Source organism: Leptinotarsa decemlineata, unplaced genomic scaffold (genome assembly GCF_025532065.1).
Source record: "Leptinotarsa decemlineata unplaced genomic scaffold, Ldec_3_MD MMD2_tig00000882_RagTag_RagTag, whole genome shotgun sequence".
Taxonomy (NCBI): Eukaryota; Metazoa; Arthropoda; class Insecta; order Coleoptera; family Chrysomelidae; genus Leptinotarsa; species Leptinotarsa decemlineata.
This window is the reverse complement of record NW_027412556.1, coordinates 966762-990490: the sequence shown is the minus strand read 5'-3', so window position 1 is coordinate 990490 and position 23729 is coordinate 966762. Positions and strand designations below refer to the sequence as shown.

At 36.9% G+C, this 23729-nt stretch overlaps 1 long non-coding RNA gene across 1 annotated transcript; it reads right to left on the bottom strand.

The window, feature by feature from the left end:
* Nucleotides 1-3351: 3351 nt before the first annotated feature.
* On the bottom strand, nucleotides 3352-4204 carry LOC141482252 (uncharacterized). The gene is made up of 2 exons (XR_012465417.1): nucleotides 3755-4204; nucleotides 3352-3648 (listed from the first exon to the last, which is right to left on the bottom strand). It is a non-coding gene; the product is annotated as an uncharacterized lncRNA (long non-coding RNA).
* Between the last annotated feature and the right edge of the window lie 19525 nt (nucleotides 4205-23729).

Below are 23729 nucleotides of genomic sequence, written 5' to 3'. Positions count from 1 at the left end.
ACCTGGTATACTCATACGTGAGGGAATCCAGAGTGATACTGTGTGCTTATTTAGCATCTGCAGCTCATATAGTCCCTTCTGTACTATTTGGAACATTTTTTGAAAACTATCGTGGGAATACTTCCAAGTTTTCCAGTATCCTATCGATTACAGTTGATGTTTTGAGACAACTGCGAAACACAAGAAACATGTACAAGATAACCATAAAGATATCTTTTATATTTTCTAAATTTCAGACGTCCTAGTCGAGTGATTTCTCTGTCCCACCTTGGAAATGATACTGAAGTCTTCTATTTTGTTCAATAAAATTTCATTCGTTAGCAAATAAAAATAACTACATTTGTAACATATCCTAATCGCAGTTCCTTCTCAGAAAAAGATTATTTTTGTTTCAATGAATAAAATAATATATATTCTGTTGAGCTACATCGCACTATTAGGTGCTGAAAATGAGAGATGAATGACTCGCGTTTATTGTATTTCCTTCACAGCAATAGATGAATGATTGAAATCATGAACAAAGTGTTTTTGGAGACGTAGAACATATAGGGTCTTCCAACAGGAACTTCCGAACATCGACATTTGATAACGGCCATCAAATTAGTTGTCAGTCATTTGGTTTGTTATGCCAAATCACCATGGACGGATATATCATCTAAAAACACGTGCAGATAATGAAACTGATTTCGCGTCGCGTCGCTCGCCAGAACTCGGCCTTTCGCAGACCACACCTTGGCGAATTTTGCGTCGTAACTTGGGCCTGCACCCTTCAAAATTCAACTGATCCAGGAACTGTTATTTCCTTCAATTTCTCTATAAATCAATGGTCTGAAACACATCCACATAGTTCTCAGCAGATCCGAATAGAGTGAGTTGAAGTTGGCTCTTGGAGGTATTGAACCGAAAGCAATTTTCCAGATAGCTGTGACTTTCAATGTCAACCTTTAGTCTGTCACACTTCGCATAAACAATATTTGTGCGATTAGCAATATGCACTATTCTCATGCTGTCCATCTAGCTTTTTCTGTGAGGAAAACGTGGAGGACGAAGGTCTAGACGACCTATATACATCACAGCTAGTTGAGCTAGCTGAATATGAAAAGAGATTCGATTTTAATGAATCAAATATCCCCCACCTTTTGATGATAGGTACTACGGTGGTTACCGAAACCTTCTCGGCATCAAAAATGAAACAAAATATTACAAATAATAAAAAACTGTTACACATTGAATGTAACTGACATATCTAAATCATTTTCCAACCTCTGTTTGAGGAGGAGATTTGCCATAGAGTTTACATGTCCATCTCGTGAACTTATTTGAATTTCGCCGAAATGTCTACACAACCTCGATGCACATTCATTCAGAGTGAGCCTTATTTGAATATTCTCAATGAATAATTCATATATGCTGAGCTGAACTGGCTGATGTTTTTATTACGTCGACTTGATTTAAATATGGGATTTCCATCAAAAAAAGATAAAAATATTGTGATTGTGGATTGATTGTAAATTGATACTTTCTTTCTTGAATCTGGAAGAGATATAGAGTTCACGATACTCACAGCTCCATGCAGTAAGTGGAGTGTACTACAATTTCTCCAAGTAAAATTGAGTATTTTCCTCATGAGTTCTATTTTTGTGTCAAAGATATTTTTCAGTTTTTTGGCTGTAGTCTCAGGATTTCCTGCCTGACGTTTCGTCTACTACTACAGTAGACATCATCAAAGTCGATGATGAAACGGAAACTAAAATGTTAGGATTTGATTCTGCTTTTATATCCTCATTTATGGGTATGGCTTCGTTTCTCTTAATTAGATTGGATGACTATTTTTGTACACTTGAGGATAGATAGCCTCTCCCTGTCTTTCGAAATAATCCCTGTTTTTCTCAATTGTATCGAGTATTTGTGTATCTTCTAAAGCCTTTTTGGCGAATATTATCGGCTAGAGTTGATTTGTTGGTTTGGCCAAGGCGACAATTTTTCCTGTGTTCAGAAAAACGAGTACCTATACTACATATACTTTCTTTTTGTGGTTCCAATGTAGACCGACCAGCAGCTATTCGGGTATCGCTAAGCGCTCTTTGGGGACCTTAGCTGACCTCAGACTCTCTCTAATGGTTTCTGTTGACCCAAATATTGGTTTCAGGTCGTGATTGTTTGGAATTCTTCCAATCCGGTCTGTAAACATGATGAAGGGAAGATTTTTCCTCAACGGAACTAGCTGGGGTAACTTTGCCGTTCTCTCTCCTGGGTCGTCTGGCCTCCTTAAAATCAACTTCGCTTCCCATTCCCCTTGGAGGCAGTTTTTAGGTTATTTATTTCCTCAGAAAGACCATCAGGTTCACAGATGCGTTCTGCCCTCTCAACCAAATTCAAATATCTCTCTCTTTTGCTGTGGCTGGTGGTTGGAGTTTTCATTTAGGTAACTATACAGGGTGTAACTGAGTGAGTGTAAAACATTCGAAAAAGTTATTCTTCATCGAAAAAAATATAGGATCTTTCATAAAAAGAAACTTTATTGGAGCATCCCTTGTTGAGATACAGCCCCTTAAAGGGGGTACATGAAATTTGTATAACAATTTTTTTCACAAGCACTGAAAAAGCTACAATATTGAAATCAACCTGATGTTTTGTACTACCAAAAAGACACTTAGCCAGTAATTTATTTGGTTTACGTCATGGTTGTAAGGGGTGGAAAACGCAACCCCTAAAATTTATTTCCAATGTAACTATTTGTCTTATCATTTGTTTACCATTTGAAAAATTATTTCCGATAGCCTGTTCCTTTCTAAACAAAAAATGTCTCTTGGGTTTTTTGCCCAAAATAAACCAGCTCGCAGCAAAAAATAATTTTACGAACAACTACAGAGATACATCGTCATAAATGCGATTTTATGGATTTATTGTTATTTTGTAGTTGATACCTGCATTAAACGAATATGTTAATATAATCTCAGATCGTCTGTTGAAAAAATTCACCACCTGAAGCATGATTCGTCTACAGTTTTCATAAATGCCCAATTTCGATTTCACGTTATTTCCACCACTATCAAACTATAAACCGCATAAACCACATGGGAATAATCCAGCGAATGATTTGGATGTCGTTAAGTCACAGTATAAAGTTTTTATGATTCATAATTGCTTCCAGAGATTCACATTACTCTGGTGCAGGAAACTTATTCTCGTTCTTCTCGTATTCGGTTTATGATTCAATAGTAATAAATGCATTGGATGGTTGAGAGGTCTAATTAACTGTCTGCATTTACAAGTATCATTAACCCGTCTGTTCGGGTTGAAATTATGAATACACTGACTCATTTTTGATGAAAATTATCAATTATCAAATTATTATAGATAGTGTTATTATTTCCATTGAGTATGTTGAAAATCAACATGTTCATGAATTATCTGTTTTCTTAGAAATAATATTGTATTTTGATTAGTTTCTCTAAATTTACTCGTACTACCAGAATTACTCATTTATCTCATCAAGTTTCGTACCTACCTATCATCATGGAGGATCTTCCAACAGGGATTTTCTAACTTTGACAATTGATAACGGTCATCTTGTTAAAGCTACATCTGTCAAATAAGTTGTCATTTATCCAGTCTGATAAGTTATACTCCTAGTTATCCTTCCTCCTGTGAAGAAATTTGGAAAAAGACACAATTGATATTGGAAAATGTAGAACAGTTTCAGTTATAAAAGTAAAAATATGTTCAAAAATTATATATATATATCAATTACCAAAATAGAAAATTCCTTAAATATAAGAATGTCCTAAATCAACAACGAACTATTCAGTGAATACCCGAACATAATTGGCAAATGTCAGTTTATTATTGCAGGTCACTGTAATTCTGCAGACTCAAGTTTTTGATTCAGACTTCAATTTCGAATTGTCTTATTCAGTTCTTGAATAATTTCATTCATATATCCATATATTATTGAGAAATGGTATAGATAATTACCTTACTTTCCTCCAACGCTGGTGTGTGTGTGGTGTGATTTTTCTACGAAGCTGGAACTCATGGATATCTCACTAGAATTGGTTGGACAGGTAGGTTTTTTCACTGAATTTACCATTATTAATCAGTATTGAATACAATTATGTTCACTTCTTAATTTGCATACAATATTTTTCAAATTTAGCGTGGCGTTTCCCTTCGTCACCTCAAGAAGAATCCCGTTTGTTGACAAAATAGTCGAAAATCTATTTCTTTCCCCTAGTTACCATCTATCAATTTTCACATATTCAAATTTCCAACTTCTTTATCAAGAGAATTATCTATTCTACGAATTTAACATTAGCTCTTAAATTTAGATACATTTTCATTTAATAATTTTATACAAAAATAGTAAACCTCCCTTTTATGTAAATATAAATATTTTCCAAAAGCATCACTTGATGTCAGTTTCTAAGGGAAATGGTTCACAAAACATTAAAATTGGATATTTTTACATCATTCCTAAATAATAAACAATTAGTTTATTATGCCTTTTTCTGTTTTTCATCAAAGATATTAATTTAATTTTATCTGAAATTTCTTTCTAACCTATCATCTTCTTACTACATTGTTCTGTATTCTTCTTTCCTACATGAATAAATATTACTATTATATCATTAAGAAGTTAACCCAAGACAAGACTTGAGAAAATAGTGTATCCCGCAACAGCTCAAACGAGATCGTCAACTCGTATAGCAAACTACGCTTGAGGTAATGAACTAATATGGCATTACAAGTGTAATAACTCCAGTAATGAAACCCCTAGCGCTATATTACAGCGGGAGCTAGCAACAGCCCGGTTATTCAACGCCAAAGAGCACGAACAATACCTAATGATGGAGTATTTAATTTGTCCAGTGATTGCATTGTTCACGGAATCGAGGACGTAATGACGGATTTGAGCGCTTACGTTAACCTGCGAGTTCTCAAGAGCAGGATAAATTCTGAATTCATTGTCTCTGAAGATATTTTCCAGCTTCCCGTCTTCCATACTTTCGAACTTGATTAGGGATTATGTGAGGTGAATCTAGGTTGGCTTCCGAAGGATTTAGGTTCTGATTTTGTTTTGTTTCATCAATATGCGGCAGTGGCTATCGCTACGGAGTCACAAGATTGAATGCTGAACTAAATATATTGTACGAGGTCAGTTCAAGAAATAAGGTGAATCAAAAACATTTAGTTATCAATCAATTTGTATTTTGTCTCTTTCAAGGTAGCCCTCCTCTATAAAATACACTTGAGTCAGCGTTTTTTTCCAATCCTCGAAGGAGTTTTTGAAATTTCCTTGAGCTTTTTTCAGCGATTCAGTTTTTATCTCATCAATCGTCTCAAAACGTAACCAGATGTCTGGAAAAATGTGCAATGTCGCAAAAAAACGAAATGTCATTTTGTCTTTATAGTGTTGATTATTAGTCCTTTCTACTCCTTCAGCTTTGTCTGTCTCAACATTGTCTCCCTTCACTACTATTTTAACTTCATAAAACTCATCAATCCACTTATTGATTCTTTTTATTAAGGTATTTAGGTCATTCTTTCTCTCCTTTAAGGCAATTTTGATTCTTTGTTCTAGATTCTTCCATTTATGATCTTCATTTTGATATTCTCTGGCTGTAATTAATTTATAGATAGGTCTTTGAGTTTTTGGATAATTTTTCAACTTCTTCTTAAGTGGTGATTGACTATTGCTCATTTCTTAGCAGATTAATCGAAGTAGCCTGAGCTGACTTTCTTTTAATGTTTTCTTCATTTTCTTCAGTCGACAAATGACGGATATTTCGACATAAAAAATAGTTAGAAATTTCATTCTCTATGACAATCTTCAACAGCTTCTGTGGAAAGCTTGTACCACTTGTAGCAAATTTTATGATCCATGATACAATCACGGTATGCCACTGTAAACATTTCAAGTGTTTTTTAGCACCAATTCCATTTTCACACACTTTTTATTCAATTTTTTTTCGATAACAGAAAATCGCTGAATACACAAAACACTTGTAACTTTTATGCCTCTCACCAACAAACTGAACATGCTAAACTTCTGGAACTGTGACCATATGTTCCAGATGGGTATACCAACATAAAAAACATAGCCGCCAAATTTGAACACTGACCTAATTTTTTGAAAATACATCATAGAAGGCTCTCTCTGTATTTAACGTACTGTGTAGCATTTCAAATTGTTTCTGAGATGATCTAACCAAGGAAAAATATCCCAATTTTCATCAAGTATTAGTTTTAACAATTCGATTTCTTGACAGTTGTGGTTAATTCCACGTGATGCGTATTTGTTGCCGTCTTATCAATTATAATAGTGATTTTTTCGCTGTTATCTTTTTGGCAACACTGTTTTTGACAGATCACGCGTGAATCGGGTCTTGTGTCATTGTCAAACTTGTTCAGTTTGGTCTATAATTTAACTATAAATCGACTTACGAATGAATTACGCTTGCAAATTATTGAATTTTATTATCAAAATTCATCGTGCATCGTGCACTCCTTCCAATTCATGGGAAGTTTCGTCGGCCTACTGAGGGAGCTATTCGGGGAGCTTGTGACTGAATTTCGAACCCAGTTTACATTATTGGACATTAAACCACCAACACGCATACGTAGAGTGAGGTCTGAAGAAAATATTGCGGCTGTATCCGCCAGTGTTCGTGATGACCGTGAAATGTCGATTCGCCGCCGTTCGCAGCAATTAGGCCCCTGTTACTCCACTACGTGGAAAATTTTGAGAAAGGATTTGGGTATGAAATCTTATAAGATACAGCTGGTGCAAGAATTGAAGCCACACGGCCTCCCACAACGTCTAACATTTGGTGAAATGGGCGCTGGCAGAGTTGGAGAAAGATTAACATTCTTATCGAAAAATATAATAGTCGTTTGGCGAGAGGTCTGGAAAGTATGGTTAGTGAAGCACAACTTCAACACACAATTCGTTTAGTTTTCGTTGTCACGAAGCACCGTTTGTAATGAGTCAGTTTCAATCAGATCTCGATTCCTTGTCTTGGATTACTGTAGGTCGACCACTTCGAGGCTAAAATCTCCGGAACGGAATTTCGCGAAGGGATGTCAAACAGTACGTTTATCAACACAATCTTTGCCAATATTCATTGAGATATGCATCCACAAAAACACATAACATTGAAGCGGATAAAACTAATAAAACATTGACTCAAAGAGAACATACCGTCTATTTTCAACACCAATTTGACTGGAAATTCAGGTGAAAGCACGTCGTTTCCACTATTATATTGCCTCTTCCGCATCTCACGGCAATTCCTTGATGCATTTCTCCAATAAACTGTCAGCAGAGAAATTGATATAATAGCTGGTAATTCTATAACGAAAATTGGTGACGAGGTAACGTTTCAATCGGGAAATATTTTGAATAGACAGCTTTGAGGCGATAAATTCATTCACTTCGTGACGTGAATATTTTAATTGGTTCAACCGAATGAATTCCTGGTAATCAGTGATTCACATTGTGATTTGCTGACTGGTTTGGTCAAAGAAATAGATGATGCTTCGGTCTGAAGTCTACAATACGAACATAAACGCATGTCCAATATTTCATCTTCTCCACACACATATGTATAAATTTCCGTTGAAATAATTTTGTCATGACCTTATCCTGAACATTTAACGTTACAAGTTTGGGGGAAAAAACAAGGGTGCTTCAGACCACACGACTGAAGTAAAGATGTCAGTTGATTGGTCAAGCTACTAACGCCGACATGAAACTTGACGAGCTAACTTGGGTGCCAAACCAATAGGTGGTTTCACTTATGTCTCGCTTGTTTTTACGCAGTTATTTTTGTCAAATACTCTTTTTGGTTTTTTACATATCTCTCCCACGCTGTACTCTCTTTACACCAGTGACCTCCCGAGGTCCGAGCGTGTGTGTAAATATCTCTCTACGCCAATGATATGGCTCTCCTCTCATCTTCCATGGGTTGTGAGTTGAAGGGTCGCTTATATGCAACTTGCATTGAACGACCTCTAGCGCTGGTACCTCGAATAAAAGATCCGATTGAACCTGGACAAGACTTAGGCGATAACCATGGGAACAACGGTATCTTCTTCGGCTAGAAAAGTGAGTATCTCTGGAAGGGAGATTGACTGGCAAGCTCGGGTTGAATACCCCGGTCTTCTAATAGACCCGTGAAGGCAAATATTGAGGGTCGGTGCAAAAGTCTGTACCCTCTGATCAACAGACGATCCAACTAGAGTCTAAGGAACAAAAGTACGATCTACAACACGATGTTCAAGCCTGTTATCATGTATGCCTCAGGCGTCTGGGGAGAAGAGGCTCTGTCTGAAATCTCCATTCTGGTGAAACTACATAATAATTCAATACGGATGATCGTGAATGCTCCGTGTTTCATGCGGAATGAAGCCATACGCAGAGGTTTGCAGCTGCCTTCCATTCAGCAGTCCGTCCCCGTTGACAGATGAACAATTTTACAGCCATCTCACCCTAGCTAGGTAGGGTAGCCAACCTAGACAGGTTGGAGCCAGGCTCCAACCTGTCTGACTGGAAGATGACTACAACACATTTTTTCTATAACCCATTAGTTAGGGAAGCTGTAGACTATAGACGCCGCTACCAGATTCAGAAGGCCTGTAGCTCAGTTGAGTGAAGGCCCCACAAAGTCCGTAAATAGTGAACAGTTTTTCATCAAATACCCAGTCAGGAAGGAGTGCAGTTTTTGTGGCTCAAAAAAGAATCCTGAGACTCATATTCAATTTGAATTTCAGAGATAGTTGCCGGCTTATTTTATAGGAAAAAAGATTTTAACCCTCATATCCATTTATATTTTTAAATTTGCTATGTTCGCAAGACATAACTTATCGGTTTTTGCGACAAATAGATCTGAACAAGAACATAATACACGGCATGGAGCTTTTTTGAGAATTCCACAACACAGAACCTCATTATATGAGAACCTCCCACGGTACAATGTAATCAGTTGTTATAATAAATTTCCAAATCAGCTAAAACAAATTACCAATGATAAGATATTTCACAACAAAATTGAAATCTTTTTACTTAGAAAGTGCTATTATACTTACCAAGAGTTTATAAACGATGATTCGATAGACACAGATCTTACATGACTTTTACCTTTTTAATGGTTAACAATATTGATTGTTTATTTTTATTTTTATTTACAGACAATCAAATTCATATGTATTTATTTACTTATTTATTTACACATATGTCCGTATATTTTTAGTGTAACAAATTGTAATATTATACTACAAGGATCTACCATATGTACCTAGCGTACCAACAAATGGTTAATGAACTATCATTATTATAACTATTATTATTATTAAACTATTATTATTATGGTATAAGAAATAAGATACATATGTTTTCGAATGAAAATTAAAAAGATATTCAGAGAAAACTGTATCGATTTTTGCTCCATTTGTTGTGGTAGGCTCATTTCGGTTATTATTCATTCGTAGTTGTGATTCATCTTGTGGAAAGTTTAACAAGAGTCGTCCATCTTCTGACGCTAAATTAACATCGAAATGTGCTGATAAAATTAGTGGCAACGCACGATAGTTTCCTCCAGCTCCTCCCTCTCTTACCCCTACAGTAATATACGAAATGTAACACTCTCTCTCTCTGTCTTTGTATCTTCACTAACTCATACCTCTCTCTCAACTACCGTTCACCAACTTACTCCTCTAGTCAATGTTCACTAAGGCTCGACACTCAAGATTTTGGTCCCAACCAACCGCACCTAATTTTTTTCAAACCACCAAACTGAACAACACAGCAACTGAAAACCATCAGAATGGGACCTCTGAGATTACAGAGGGAGAATTGACTATCAGAGAGTTTGTTAAAAGTTTAAATTAACTTTCGAGATATCGCAGGGCTGTGTTGTTTTAGTTTTGCTACATTTACTTCCTGAATGAGTTCGACTAGACGGGACTATTTTGATTCAAATTGTGTTATTCAATTACAGGTTCCAATTTCAGCCCTCTAAAGCCATCATTTCAGGCAAAAATATTCTAGAACTATTTTTTGATAATTTTCATATTCTTGCATCAATCTACATTCATGTTTCTGCTCACAAGTATCATTTCAGATATTTCCATATCACTCACTTCATTCATAATATGGCATCCTCTGTTATTCAATGTACAATGTAGTGAAATAGCTCAGCGTTTTGGATAATTGTATGACTGAGTATAATGAAAATATTGTTTTTAATGGGTTTGAAACACTCAGTACAAATTTTCCATGAACATCAGGTTGAAATGCTTACTATTATATAATGATAATAATTTATTATATCCTTCATGATCACAAGGATACGTCGACATTATACATACATAAAAATCTTTACAAAACGTGAGATACAACAAATAAATACATGAAAGAGTGACACGAATACAATACACTCTCATCGACTTAGATATTCATTGACATTGTAAAAAGAACCGTTGATTAGGAATTTTTTCAGGGTTTGTTTGAAATTCATTTCTTCATTCTCCCTTTTTATGTAATCGGGAAGATTATTAAAAAGCTTTGCTCATACGTAGGATAGACTGTTCTCATATTAATTAGTTGAATGTTTTTCCAACCTAATAAAGTTACCATTTCTTAAAGTTTCAGGGCATACTACGATATTTTTTCTTAGTCGAAAATCGGGATTTTTTATTAGCGATTTTTTTATTGAAAAAATCACTACGCCACTGGATTCAGAGTGCCTCTAAACAGGTGTAACCAAAATTTCATGAAAAAATATTAATTATTAACAAAGTTATGACAACTCAAAAATTTGAAAACTCACACAGTTAACAGTGTGTACTATTAAATGTATACAGTGTACTATTGTCAACAATATTCACCTTACAGTTCTTCGAATTATTTTGTGTCATGGCTGCAAGATTGACCGTAAGAGAGAAAATTGAAATTGTACGCCTTCCGGGAGATGACGTTAGAAGTGCTAAAGAGGTTTGTAGAGTATTTAATGAGAGACATCCAGATCGTCCTCGTATTAGCTGCGGTACGGTAAATAAAATAAATTAAATATTCAATGAAACTGGTGCAGTATCAAAAATGATGTTAAAAAGTAATCATGTACCAAGACGAAACAGGAATGACAGGAATGATCAAATCATTTTAGATTATTTCGGAAATAATAAATAGTAAGTATAAGGAATGCCACTTTAGATTTGAATATTTCACGAGAAACTATTCGGAGATGTCTCAAAGCGAAGAATATTAAACCTTTCAAGCCAAAATTTTTACACACACTTCAAGAAGGCGACGAAGCAAGACGCCTGGAATATTGTTTATGGCCCAAGGGGAATATTTAAACAATAGAAATTTCCTAAAAAATATTTCATATACCGACGAAGCCACTTTCACTACAAATGAAGTACTGTCATCACAGAATTGTCGCTATTGGGCAGCGGATAATCCTAACTGGGTAACAAACTGTAAAAGCCAGTATTCCAAAAAAATCAACTTCAGGTGTGGAATATTGAACGAACGAATTATTGGTCCTTTCTTTTTTGAGGAAAACATTAATGCGCAGAGGTTTCTAGAATTTTTAAACACAGACTTTTGGGATGCTATTCATGAGCTGCCAATTAATGAATGATCAAATTTAATTGTCCAGTTAGATGGGTGTTCAGTTCATTATGCCAGAGCTGTGAGGCAATGGCTTAATGAACATTTTCCAAACCGATGGATAGGCCGTGGTAGTCCGTTTATAGAGTGGCCACCCAGATCTCCAGACCTCACAGTTTTGGACTTTTTTCTCTGGAAACTTCTCACACAAAAGGTTTACAAAAGCCGCTCAAGAGATAGAAATAAACTTTGTGCAAGAATTCGACAGGTATGAGCAGATATAAGCCCTCAAGAACTAAGGAACGTAATCAGAAACATTCGTAAGCGCTACGACACATGTATCGAAATACGTGGTGGATTAGTAGAGGCTACTAGAATATGAGTTAGAATTAATTGTTGCACTGGATCGAAACATTTCAATAATTAGTTATCAGTTACGTTTATTAAATTTTTTTGCTTCATTGTTAGTTGAATTGTGTGAATGTAATTCCGTTATTTTCATTAAAAATATTTACGCTATTTGTTTTTTTTTTCATCTGGCAGCACTTTTGTTGTTGAAATCATAAAAAAATGATATATTGTGACTGTTAGCTGTGTGAGTTTTCGAATTTTTGAGTTGTCATAACTTTGTTAATAATGAATATTTTTTCATGAAATTTTGGCCACACCTATTTAGAGGCACTCTGAATCCAGTGGCGTAGTGATTTTTTCAATAAAATATAACCCACATTTTAGGGGATATGATTTCAATTTATCGTTCATTTTTATTCCACGCTTTTTATATTAGCTTCCCCTTTATGTATGTTTGTTTGTAAGTCTCCTTTTCATTTCATATCGAGAAGTGTATTTGACAGAATTATCGATATTATTGCTTGATCTATTCGCGGGCAGATGGCGCGCTGTACGTAACTTCATTGATATATCGACATTATTGCTTGATATATTCGCTGGCAGATGGTGCTGTAAGTAACCTCCTTGATATGATTTGAACTCACTTTACATGTATTTCTTATTTATTTATTTATTTATTTGTAACCCTCCTTTGTGCGCCCGCTGTCTTCGATGTTCTTCAAAAGCGTGTTTTTCACGTTTTTTAAACTATATTTATTTCAGTTGAATTCATTGTCATTTCAGAGAAGAAAAATGTCGAATTGAATATATTCCAAATAAATCTTAGTAGAGAGGTTTTTTACAAAAATTCTGGTACAATAATTGATTGATAGATTTTTAAAATCATTTCCAATTGGTTCTGAATTGCATCTCGATGTAATGATGTTTGACAGCTCCTCTTGATGAACTGTTCATGGATAGTGCTTTTGAACATGTTACCTACTTGAATTTCACTAGTTCGGACTTCCATTGTCTATTATATAAAATGATTTGAAATCCCTGAAACAAGTAAAAAAGTAAAAAAGAATAATTAAAAAAAAGAGAGTAGTTGAAGTAGTTGAAGTAGTTTTTTTTAATTATTCTTTTTTACTTTTTTACTTGTTTCAGGGATTTCAAATCATTTTATATAATAGACAATGGAAGTCCGAACTAGTGAAATTCATCACGAAACATTGTCAATCACCTTCAAACAAATGTTACCTACTTATTTTGGCGAAATAACTGAAATATTTCTTGGTGAACTCTTTCGAAAAACAGCGATATAATATTATTGCAGTAGAAATTTCAGCATTTAAAAATGAATCACACTGTATGAATTCAGTCACTTCATCATTCCGATACCTATCAATCTTTTGATATTTTTCACATTCAAAATCAATAAATGTCCACAAAGTGTATATTTTTTTCAGGATGAACATATAATTTTCAGTTTTATTGTTGGAGTGTGTGTCATCTTTCATGTCAAGGTTGATATTTATAGTGCCAGATCCATAATTCGGTGCCAAGAGCACCAGCAATTTGCGGTCTAGGTTTTTATGTTATTTCTGAAAACGAGATGGATATTTATATCGAATTGATGAAGTGCTAGTTTAATAACGAGGAAAGGGAAATTCTTCCAGTTAGTAATCAAAAGATGATATTAAAATTCGAGAAGAAACAAGCACAAATGGTTTGTTAGCCTGTTTTCCCCATCTTTCTTCGACAAACTGTAAAATAATATCAACGATTTAGAAAATTCAATATTTCTAACCTTTGAATATTGCTTAATATACTGGGAATGAAAACAAAATAGTTAGATGACTGTATCAAAGACAGATGATAATAATAATAACGTTAGTCCCTGTTGTAAGACCCTATATAACAGATGTGTATCTTTGATCATCTGATAATTCGACATTTTCAAATCACTTTTTCAATCAAGTGACATGTTGTTCCCTAAAATGGAATTCATTTTCATGTCAAATATATTCAGTAGTAAACTCCACCTTCGGAAAAAGTATAAAACATGAAACATCGTGTATTGAAGTACCAATTTTCTAATTCTACGAACATCACCACGAACATATCTCAGTTTCCCACATTTTTCGAGTGATTCCCGTACCGCAATGTCGGCCGTATGTTTATCTTCATAACGAAAATAACTCTGCTGAAATACGATAATGGCTTCCATCCTCCGGGTATCTGGCTGCTGAAGATTTTCTTATATATTTTTCCTGCAATTTACACTACGGGCCCTATCTCGTATTGCTTTGTTGGCCTACGTTTTCTGATGCCGCGCCATTCAGGCGTACCCAGATAGATATCAATACCCGGCTATGATGTTATTTCCTAGATACACGTATCATGCGGTGTTTTTTCGTATTACTCTGCGGTATGGAGATCTTTACGAATCATCGTAAGTTATCAGATGTCTTTCGGAAATCACTCTTTCGAATGGAAGTGTGTAAATATGTTTTCAATCAGTTTCAGTTTGTTTGGTATTACTGTGGAGTTATTAGATTGTTCCAAAATATTTGTTCGACTACTTCAAACTGTAATATCTCATTGAATAATTATTCAATTCAAACGAAACCAGCTCCATTTCAATCAGTGAACTTTTGCCAACTCAATACAAGTCGATTGATCCCATCAACATAGAAATTGGGTGCTCGAGGGTAGATGGGGTCGACGAGGGCCGTTTTTGCCTAGTCCTGATTGGCGAAAGTTCTATCGGTGATAAAGTTTTCTAAGTGCTCAAAAGATGGTAGTCGTTTGGCGAAAGATATAGAGAGTATAGTGAGTGAAACAGAACGACGATACTCAATTATAAAAGATGACCATTACGTGAAAAATTCATTTGACTTTGTCGATTGGGCCAAGGATCGATCCTTGTGGTACACCACATTTGATAGTTTGAGCAGAGGAACACTCGGTTGTTTTAACTACCTGTTTGCGACCTGATAAGTACGAATGAAACCAGTGGAGAGTGTTGCCTCTGAAGCCATACTGTTGCAACTTATTAAGAAGGATCTCATGGTTGACACAGTCGAAAGCTTTCGATAGATCACAGAAAATAGAAGCGACTGCTTCTTTAGCGTTATATTCGGAGTATATCGTTTCTAACAGAGAGAACATAGCATCATTAGTACCCTTATATGCTTGGAATCCAAATTGACGAGAAGTAAGGATGTTTTTATTATTGCGAAAACATAAAATTCTGCTTTTCACTAGTTTTTCTATGAGTTTAGCAAGGGTAAGAATAAGTGCTATAGGCCGGAAGTTGGAAGGGTCATCATTGGATCCACCCTTATACAAAGGGTGCGTATTGTTGCGTATTTTTACGCTGGCTTGGATGAATACGTTGTTGGACAACATGTATGCGGCTTCCTTGAATTTTCTCCTAAACCAATGTTCCTCTCTGTGCAAGATCTCAGCTTGGGACCACTCGATGTTGTGTTGATGGGTCCAAACATGGTCTGCTATTCCTGATTTGCTGGTTTCCCCTCGCTGTGTGTGTTTCTTGTGCTCGGCAATGCGAACATTCAGTGGTCTCTTAGTTTCACCAATATAGGATTTTCCGCACTCACAGGGTATCCGGTAAATGCAATTCTTGGAATCGCAGTCCGCGTTTGGTGGCCTGGTTTTCGTGAGGCTGCTACGGATAGTGTTACCGGATCTGAAGCAGGTTCTGATGTTGTACTTGGAACCAATTCTTCTTATCCTTTCCGATAATCCTCTGATGTAGGGAAGTGCAAGCACTGGTTGTGACGGCTTCTCTTCCTTGCGAAGCTCCTGCTGTCTTCTAGCCAAAGTCTTTTCTACCATCGCTTTGGAGTAGCCATTCCGTTGAAGATCATTTTTGATGATGTCTAGTTCCTTCTCGAGACCTTCCTTTGTATTACTAAGCCCAAAAGCACGGTCTAGTAGAGTCTTGATGATTCCTCTTTTAGTAGATTGATGGTGGTTGGATTCGTGGTTCAGATACTGTCTCGTATGAGTGGGTTTTCGGTATACAGATGTTTCCCACTTAGTGTCGGTCCCCTTCACCAAAACGTCTAAGAATGGTAATTCGTTGTGGATTTCCTTCTCCATTGTGAAATTGATGGAAGGTCTCACGCTGTTGATGTGTTTCAGAAGGCGTCTAGTTCAGTATTCTCATGGTTCCATATTATGAAGGTGTCGTCAACATATCTCAATCAGACTCGAGGTTTCTTGTGGGCTTCTTCAATGGCCAGAGTTTCAAACCACTTCATATATATGTTAGCGACTGGTGAAAGTGGCGATCCCATTGGCAGTCCCTCATCTTGTGTAAAGAATTCGTCCTTCAATTGGAAATAACAGAGTTTCGTACACAGCATCCTAGTAATTCCATGATTACTTCTATAGGTAGATTCGTTCTCTCTTTCAGGTTCCCGTCTTCGGATAGCTTTCTCTGTATGATTTGGAGTGCTTCTTCGACCGGAACGTTGGTGTAAAGGCTTTCCACGTCGAAACTAATTAGTTGATCTTCCTGTGTGACCTCAATTGACCCTAGTAGTTGGAAAAATGCTTTGAATTCTTCACAAAAGACGATGTTTTTCCTTGTAATGGTCGTATTGAGGGAAGTAAAAATCTAGACAAGTTTTGAGTAGCCGAATCTCTGGAGCTGATGATCGGTCTAAGCGGAACGTCCCTCTTGTGGATTTTGGGTAGTCCATACAAGTGAGGGGGCTTACTGTAGTGCGGTGTTAGCGATGATCTTTCCTTGTGCGAAAAATAGACTTGTGTTTTTTCAAAATCTGGTACAACTTTATTTCGATTAATGCAGTAGTAGTAGTAGTATAGTAGTATAGTAGACAAGATAGTACTAGTTTGAATAACCATCTTCCTTCAAATCATTCGTGAACTAATTCCACATGATTGAAATTCGTGAAATTCCAGAGTTCCCATCAATCATTATACCGTCCCCATTTTTCAATCAGCAGTGTGCTCCATACGACAAATCAAAAAGTGCATATAAATTTACTTTACACCGTCAACATATATCTGGCCCCTTTCCAGTGCTGCATCTTTCATTCCTTGCCAAACTACAAATGAAACAAACATTCGTTTATGACGTCTATTCAGACAGCTCGTTCAACCCTGGCCATATTCCATTGTGCTCTTTTGATTCTTTATCAGGGCGTAACAATATCGGAACTATTGTCTGTTGGAAATTATATCAATGTAAGTCTACAATAGATTTCATCTACAGGAACTTTTTCAATGTTTATTCAATTCATAAGTCTTTCTCTGTCTCTGTAACAGTCAAAGACAAAATGAGTGAGGATTCCGCAATTATCGTCCATTATATTACTGTTGTTTGGGACTATCTTTGTGTCAAGTTCAACATTGATAACCAAACTAAATGTTTTCAAGATTTTCATTGGGAAATGATAGGATTTGTTGTGTGTGCTGATGGGTAGCTGTTGTGTGTTGTGGGTAGCTAATGATCCAATGCTCAGTAAAGCAAAATAATGGATTTGTGGTCGTTGATAGTAGAGTTGAGGCTGTCATGAGGAATTGTTCTGTATGTCACTAACTATATGTGGACAGTTCTTCAATAATAATAATACTAATGATTTGATACAATTTCGCATGAGCTCATCTTGCATCTGCTCAGATGCCTTGCGGTACCCGACAACATAGTGAGATGCATTGAACAACTGATACCACTTCAGCGAACTCGCTTCACCATAACATCTGGTCAAGCAAGAGTCCAAACAGGGTTGGTCACTTTCAGAAGGGGTGTATTTCAGGTTGATTCCCTCAGTCCCCTCCTATTCTGCATCTCACTATTGCCATTATCCGTCTCAAGGGTATAACTGTGGCACCCCCGGAAACCGGAGGCACAAGGTCACCTATTTGTTTTATATGGATGATCTTAAACTTCATGCCTCTTGAGAGAAGGATCTCCATCAGTCCTTGAGGGTGGTGGAAGAGTACACGCATGCTATCGGTATGAAATTCGGGATAGACAAATGTGCAATGGTCCATCTCAAAAGAGGACGATGCGGGGACTACGGAGAGGATGTGCAGCTCGTAGATGAAAGCATCTTACACCATCTGGATGCCGGAGAGACGTATACTCACCTCTGAGTGGAACAACGCCACTCACAAGAGGTAACAGAAGTGAAAAACTCTCTCCGCGGCAACTATCAGCGCAAACTTCAACAGATTTGGTCATCGGAACTGTGGGGGAAGAACAAAGGTGCTGCAACAAATATGCTTGCCGTTCCAATCTCACTCTACTCGTTTGGAGTAGTGCAGTGGACTTGGGAGGAGCTGTATCAACTCGACGTAAAGAACCGAAAAATGATGCATCTCTATAGGAGTTTGCATTCCAAATTGTCCGTTCCACGGTTGTACTTCCCCCGACAACAGGGAGACCGTGTATTTTTGAGTTTGGAGTGTCTACATGACAGAATGGTACTGGATACAGCCTGTAAAGTCGTCAGGAGTTCGGATCCCCTTCTCTGCATGGTCCGTGACCATGAGAGAGCAGGAATTGGAGCATTTCTCTTTAGGGCAGCTGCCCGAGCAGCTGATGAACGAGGTGACACAACTCTATCACCTACTTGGAACCTGTTTAGCAAAAGCTCAGATAAAAGCCGCAGAGATCACCTTACTTCTGCGGGAACACAAGGATAAGAAAATGCATGGGGTCTTCTTCAATAACATTGGAGACCTTGGCTTATCAAAGCGCCTGACCTTCGCTTTTCTCAGGTCGAGTGGGCTGAAGTCGGAAACTGAGGGGTTCATCATGGCTTGCCAGGATGGTTCCTTCAACACCTTAGCCTACCGCAGTCGCATGATGGGTATAGAGGTTCCTGACACAATGTGCAGGACCTGCCGCGAGGCGCCCGAGACCCTAATGCACTTGATATCAGCATGTCCAGCATATGCGGTCTCGGCCTATATCCATCGACATAACGCGGCCCTAAGAATGCTATATTATCATCTACGACACTCTTACGGTATTGACGAGACACCGGTATTGCCCTACGCTCCGGGGGATATTGAATCCGTTGTGGGAAACGAGAAGTGCCGAATTTATTGAAACTATTCGTTCTCCACCTTCAGGCTCATACAAGCTAATTAGCCTGATGTGGTCCTTTTCGACCACCAGAGCAAAACGATATTTGTCGTGAAGTTTTCAGCTCCTGGCGAGACGAATATCGTAAGAAAAAAAGAAGGAAATACGGATGAAATATCGAGATTTTCTCTTCGAATTCCGCAGACTCTATCCAGATCACTCTGTCAAGATGGTTTTGAATATTAATAGAAGGACCATAATTTGTATTGAACGTGGAGGACGACATACCGAAATGTAGGTATAAGTGTTTAACAACCTCATTTAGATCCATAAGTAATTTTCTGTACACAAATTTTATGTACACATATTTTGTTGAGCTTGGAGAAAGGTTGATTGATTTCGAGATAATTCGATTAGTTGGATCTATTTATTGTAAGAAGATATTTTTTCAACTTTCGTTTGAAGCTTCCTAATGGCAGAGGTTTATATTCAATGGGTATCCGATTATATGACTAGGCAATATGGGAAGTGAAAGATCCGCGAAATGGAGAAGTTTCGTGCTGTGGTATTGTTAAGTGTATCCTGAATCTCAAGTTAGGATGTGTGTACGTCTGTGCTAAAGGATATTTTTTCGAAAAGATAGGAGGGTTTTTAGTTTCAAGGAGTTTTTGAAAAAATGTTGCAGAATGAAATGTTCGTCTGGATTCCATTCCAACATCTCAACCAATCATATTAATGATTGGTTGAGATGTTGAGGCATTCTAAATAATCAGGAATATATTAATTCTTCATGGATGGTAGAAGAGCCTACAAATGAACTAAACTCGGTGGGATTTTGATCCAATAACTTGAACGTAGTTCGATGTGGTTGCCGTCTTTCGGGACACAAGTTTGAATACATTTCCGATGTCCTAACACTGTTTCTATCGCATCTGTAATAAATTTGTATCATATCTCTTTTTTTTCTTCATTCATGAAAGCCGTTTTTCGCCAAAACTTCAATGACTCGTACAATAATAAAATGTCATTGAGTGTAAACAAATTGAAAGTCAAATTTAGGAACATAAAAGTCAAAGCCAATTATGATAAGAAGTATTTTTTTTCAATATCTTCAATTTCTCTAAAAAGAATGATAACTTATGATACATCATTGGAAAGGTAAAATCTGGTTCTATTCAAAACAGAAAGAATTCAATATAGTGCCCACAAGAAAAAATGATGGCCGAAAGATAAAACGTCGGATAGGATATCTAAAAATACCATTATGTAGCAAGGAAAAAGTGGCAATGTGGAAGTGCAATTCATTTTCGAATCCTTCAAAAAATGAAGCCAGAAAAAAATAAAAACCATTTACCGAACTTTCTGTTTTTCCAGATATCTCCGGATATACTCGGAATTTCAGAACTTTCCCAACGGCACATTGTTAGTAAGGTAAATGCGCAACTTTGTCCCAATTCAACTATCTTCGTATCTCTCATAGTTTCCGAGATCCCAATGGTGAGGATCGAATTAGAACCACCCTGTATATGTACTCAAATTCGTACAAAAATATTTTTTCCATTTCTGAACATCTAGAAAAATTGTCATCAAAAATAAGATCCTTCAAAGGATTCACGCTGAAAAAATACGCTGTAAGGATCAGTCGCATCTTAAAAGAACATCTGATCAAATATTGTCGCACAAAAAGAGACAAACTATTTCTGGATTGGAACGCTCAGAAATAGAAGTGTTGAAATAGTAAATAGATATACGTGGGCCGTCGACTTGTTTGTTTTGTAAATTGGACCACTCAAATGATACTCTGTCGAGATTTGGAATATGATAATGAGAGCGGAATCACAGCTGATGCGATTATCAAGTTGAGATGCTCATTAGTGTTATTATAAATAGACTGCTCGATTTCGAAACTTGTCACAATTAAATTGGCATGAACTTGGATTCTGTTGCAATGTATTTAAAGATCATTTGAATCATAATAATAGATATCTCATTGAGATGAACATATTTTTTTCGATAAGTTTATGTACGAGAGACATATGAAATGGATTGGTTTCAAGATGTCTATCATATTGTTACAATTTTGGGTTGGGGGTTGCTTAGTGTAAACTAAGGGCCATCATTTCTTCTCTCTACCTCTGTAAATTCTCTCGTTGAGCCTCCATGAAATCATTCTTCATCAGGTTAACCTTTTCTAACGGAGTCGGTACAAACCCTTGTGAAACAAATCCAATTTTTCCACTTTTGGCTGTCTGAGGGTTTTAAAATTTAGTGTAAAAATGTCCAAGCTTCCTCGTACTGTCCATGTTTTCATTTTAGTAGTCTGGAAGTAGTTGTGGAACTTCTGAAAGCAGCATTCAATTTTGTTTTTACATCTTCAAAAGTAATACATTCGCTCTCAATTGTCTAGAGTCTAGAGCAGCTCCTTGAAGGAAGCAGGGAACTTGCAGAAATGTTCTTTATCTGACCAATGATTCGCCTTTGTAGCTCTATCGAATTTTTTAAAAAAATCTTCCACGTTCTCATTTGGCTTGCCTGTGATCGTGTTCGGTGCAACCAAAGTCAAAGCTTCTTCTAGTGACATCTGGGTTTCTCGTTCTGTGCTTTGGAATTCTTCGTTTTCACTTCAAAGGGTGATATAACCACTTTAGAACCGGAGTTTTTAGCGTCGAAGTTCAGTTAACATCAAGTTAACCAGATTTTATACAACTTTGTTTTGGGGGTTGCTCAGGGGTAGCCTTAGTAGGAAAACACCATGAGGATACTCAAGTTCTAGGCTTATTGCCTAGGAGTTGTACATGGGGAGCCTTCCCCAATCAGGTCTTACTAACACCTATCTCATGGTACATGTTAACATCATCAAAATTGTCAAGTCGGTCCCCTCTCGGTCCGTACGCCTCGTGTTGGTCATAGTGGCATTACGTCGACGCACCGCTGCTAAACTGAGAGCGTAGGCCGTCATCTCGCAACAATATGAACCTGTACATCAAGTACAAAAAACTTCATTTGCCAATATTTGAATAGGTGCACAAGATTATTGCTGAAAGATTGATACTTACTGACCAAGCGGGTAGTTGTAGTTCCAATCAATTTCGTCAAATGTTTCTACAAATACAAACTAAGTAGAGAAAAGTATCTTCTGTATAATTCAGTGTCCATATAGAAGTATTTGTTTCGAAAGAATTTTTTTCTCTCGTGTAATTCAATGTTTATATGAAAGTAGCTGTTCCAGGAGAACTTTCTTTCAGTTTGTGTCTGAAAGTTACTTCTTTGCATGATCCATGTATAGAGTTACTTATTTTCAAATTGATTACTTCCTTCCTTTCTCTGGAAGATTCCCTCATCCTTTTTTTGTATCAAGATGGAGTAGTAGAAAGCCAAAAACTTTCTTTCCCAAAAGAGTATTTTCCATTCCACAGGTCTTTATATTCGAAAGGATTCAGAATATTTTGGGATGTTCATGATTGTTGTGGAATATTCGGAAATAGTCCCTGTAGTTGTATATTGTGATAGCTAGCTCTTCATCCCTCATCTAAGAAGATGTCCATTTTCACGTGGAAAGCGTGATTTTGATTATATCGAAGAATGAAGCTATGCCCTCTAGGAAGCTCTGGAAGAGTCCAAAAATGTATTCAAGAGTGTTTCATAATACTTCACAGCATTCAACGACATTCCAGAATAGTCTGGAATTGTAAACATTCCAGAAATATGAGTATATGAGTATGAAGCAAATACTCAATCTTTCATGGAAAATTGTATGGAAGTTTGCTTGGCAGCAAGACTCCTGTTAAACTGACATGTTTTTTTAAATGGTATATTTTGACGCACCCTGTACTCTTCGACGCCATGTTTTCTCCTTTAAATAATGTATTTTGAGACATACCGTACACAGTCGTATTCCTAACCCTTCATTTTCAAACCATCCATTCAAACTCCATCCATAAACAATGATTTATTGTACAACTGGCAACACCTGCTTTCACTAGCAACCGGTAAAACCTCGATACCATCTCCATCTCTCTTTACATCGATTACGTCACACGCGTCTCTCGCTCTAATACACACATACACATATTTACATGAAATATTAATTATGTCCCAAATCTAAGTATATTGCCCTATCTTCAACAAGATAATAACGATTACATTCTACGGAAATAAAAAAAAATGCTGTCAAGTATAATGAATAAGTCAATTTCGGTCCCGACAAAACTAACACTATAAATACCCAACATTCGCAGTTACCTTCAATATCTTACGTTGGTGTAGAGGCTAAGGACAATGTCTACCGCGCGGACGATCCAGGTTCGAATCTCATAACTTTAAACTTTTTTTAATTAAAATCACGTGACTGAAGGGGGCCTGAGCGGTGATGCGGAATCCCAAGGGGGCTGAGAGCGGAGTACTAAGGGAGCTGATAGGTTAGGTGGAGTACCAACGGGGCCGAGGGGAGGAGTTCCACACTTGAATCGCTACGATACTCGTTCCATCCAGTGTCGATGACGTTTCCCCCACTCCTGTCTGAACCAAAAATTGCAAAAAGTTTAACTACATAAGAAAATACATGGGATTTTGCGCTCGTTCCCGCCTTGTTCATCTACTCATACAGTTAGACAAACGTTAAAGGCGACATATTTTTAGAGTCAGGTGAATCCAATTATTCAGCCACAATTAGTTGCAGAATAATAGTCA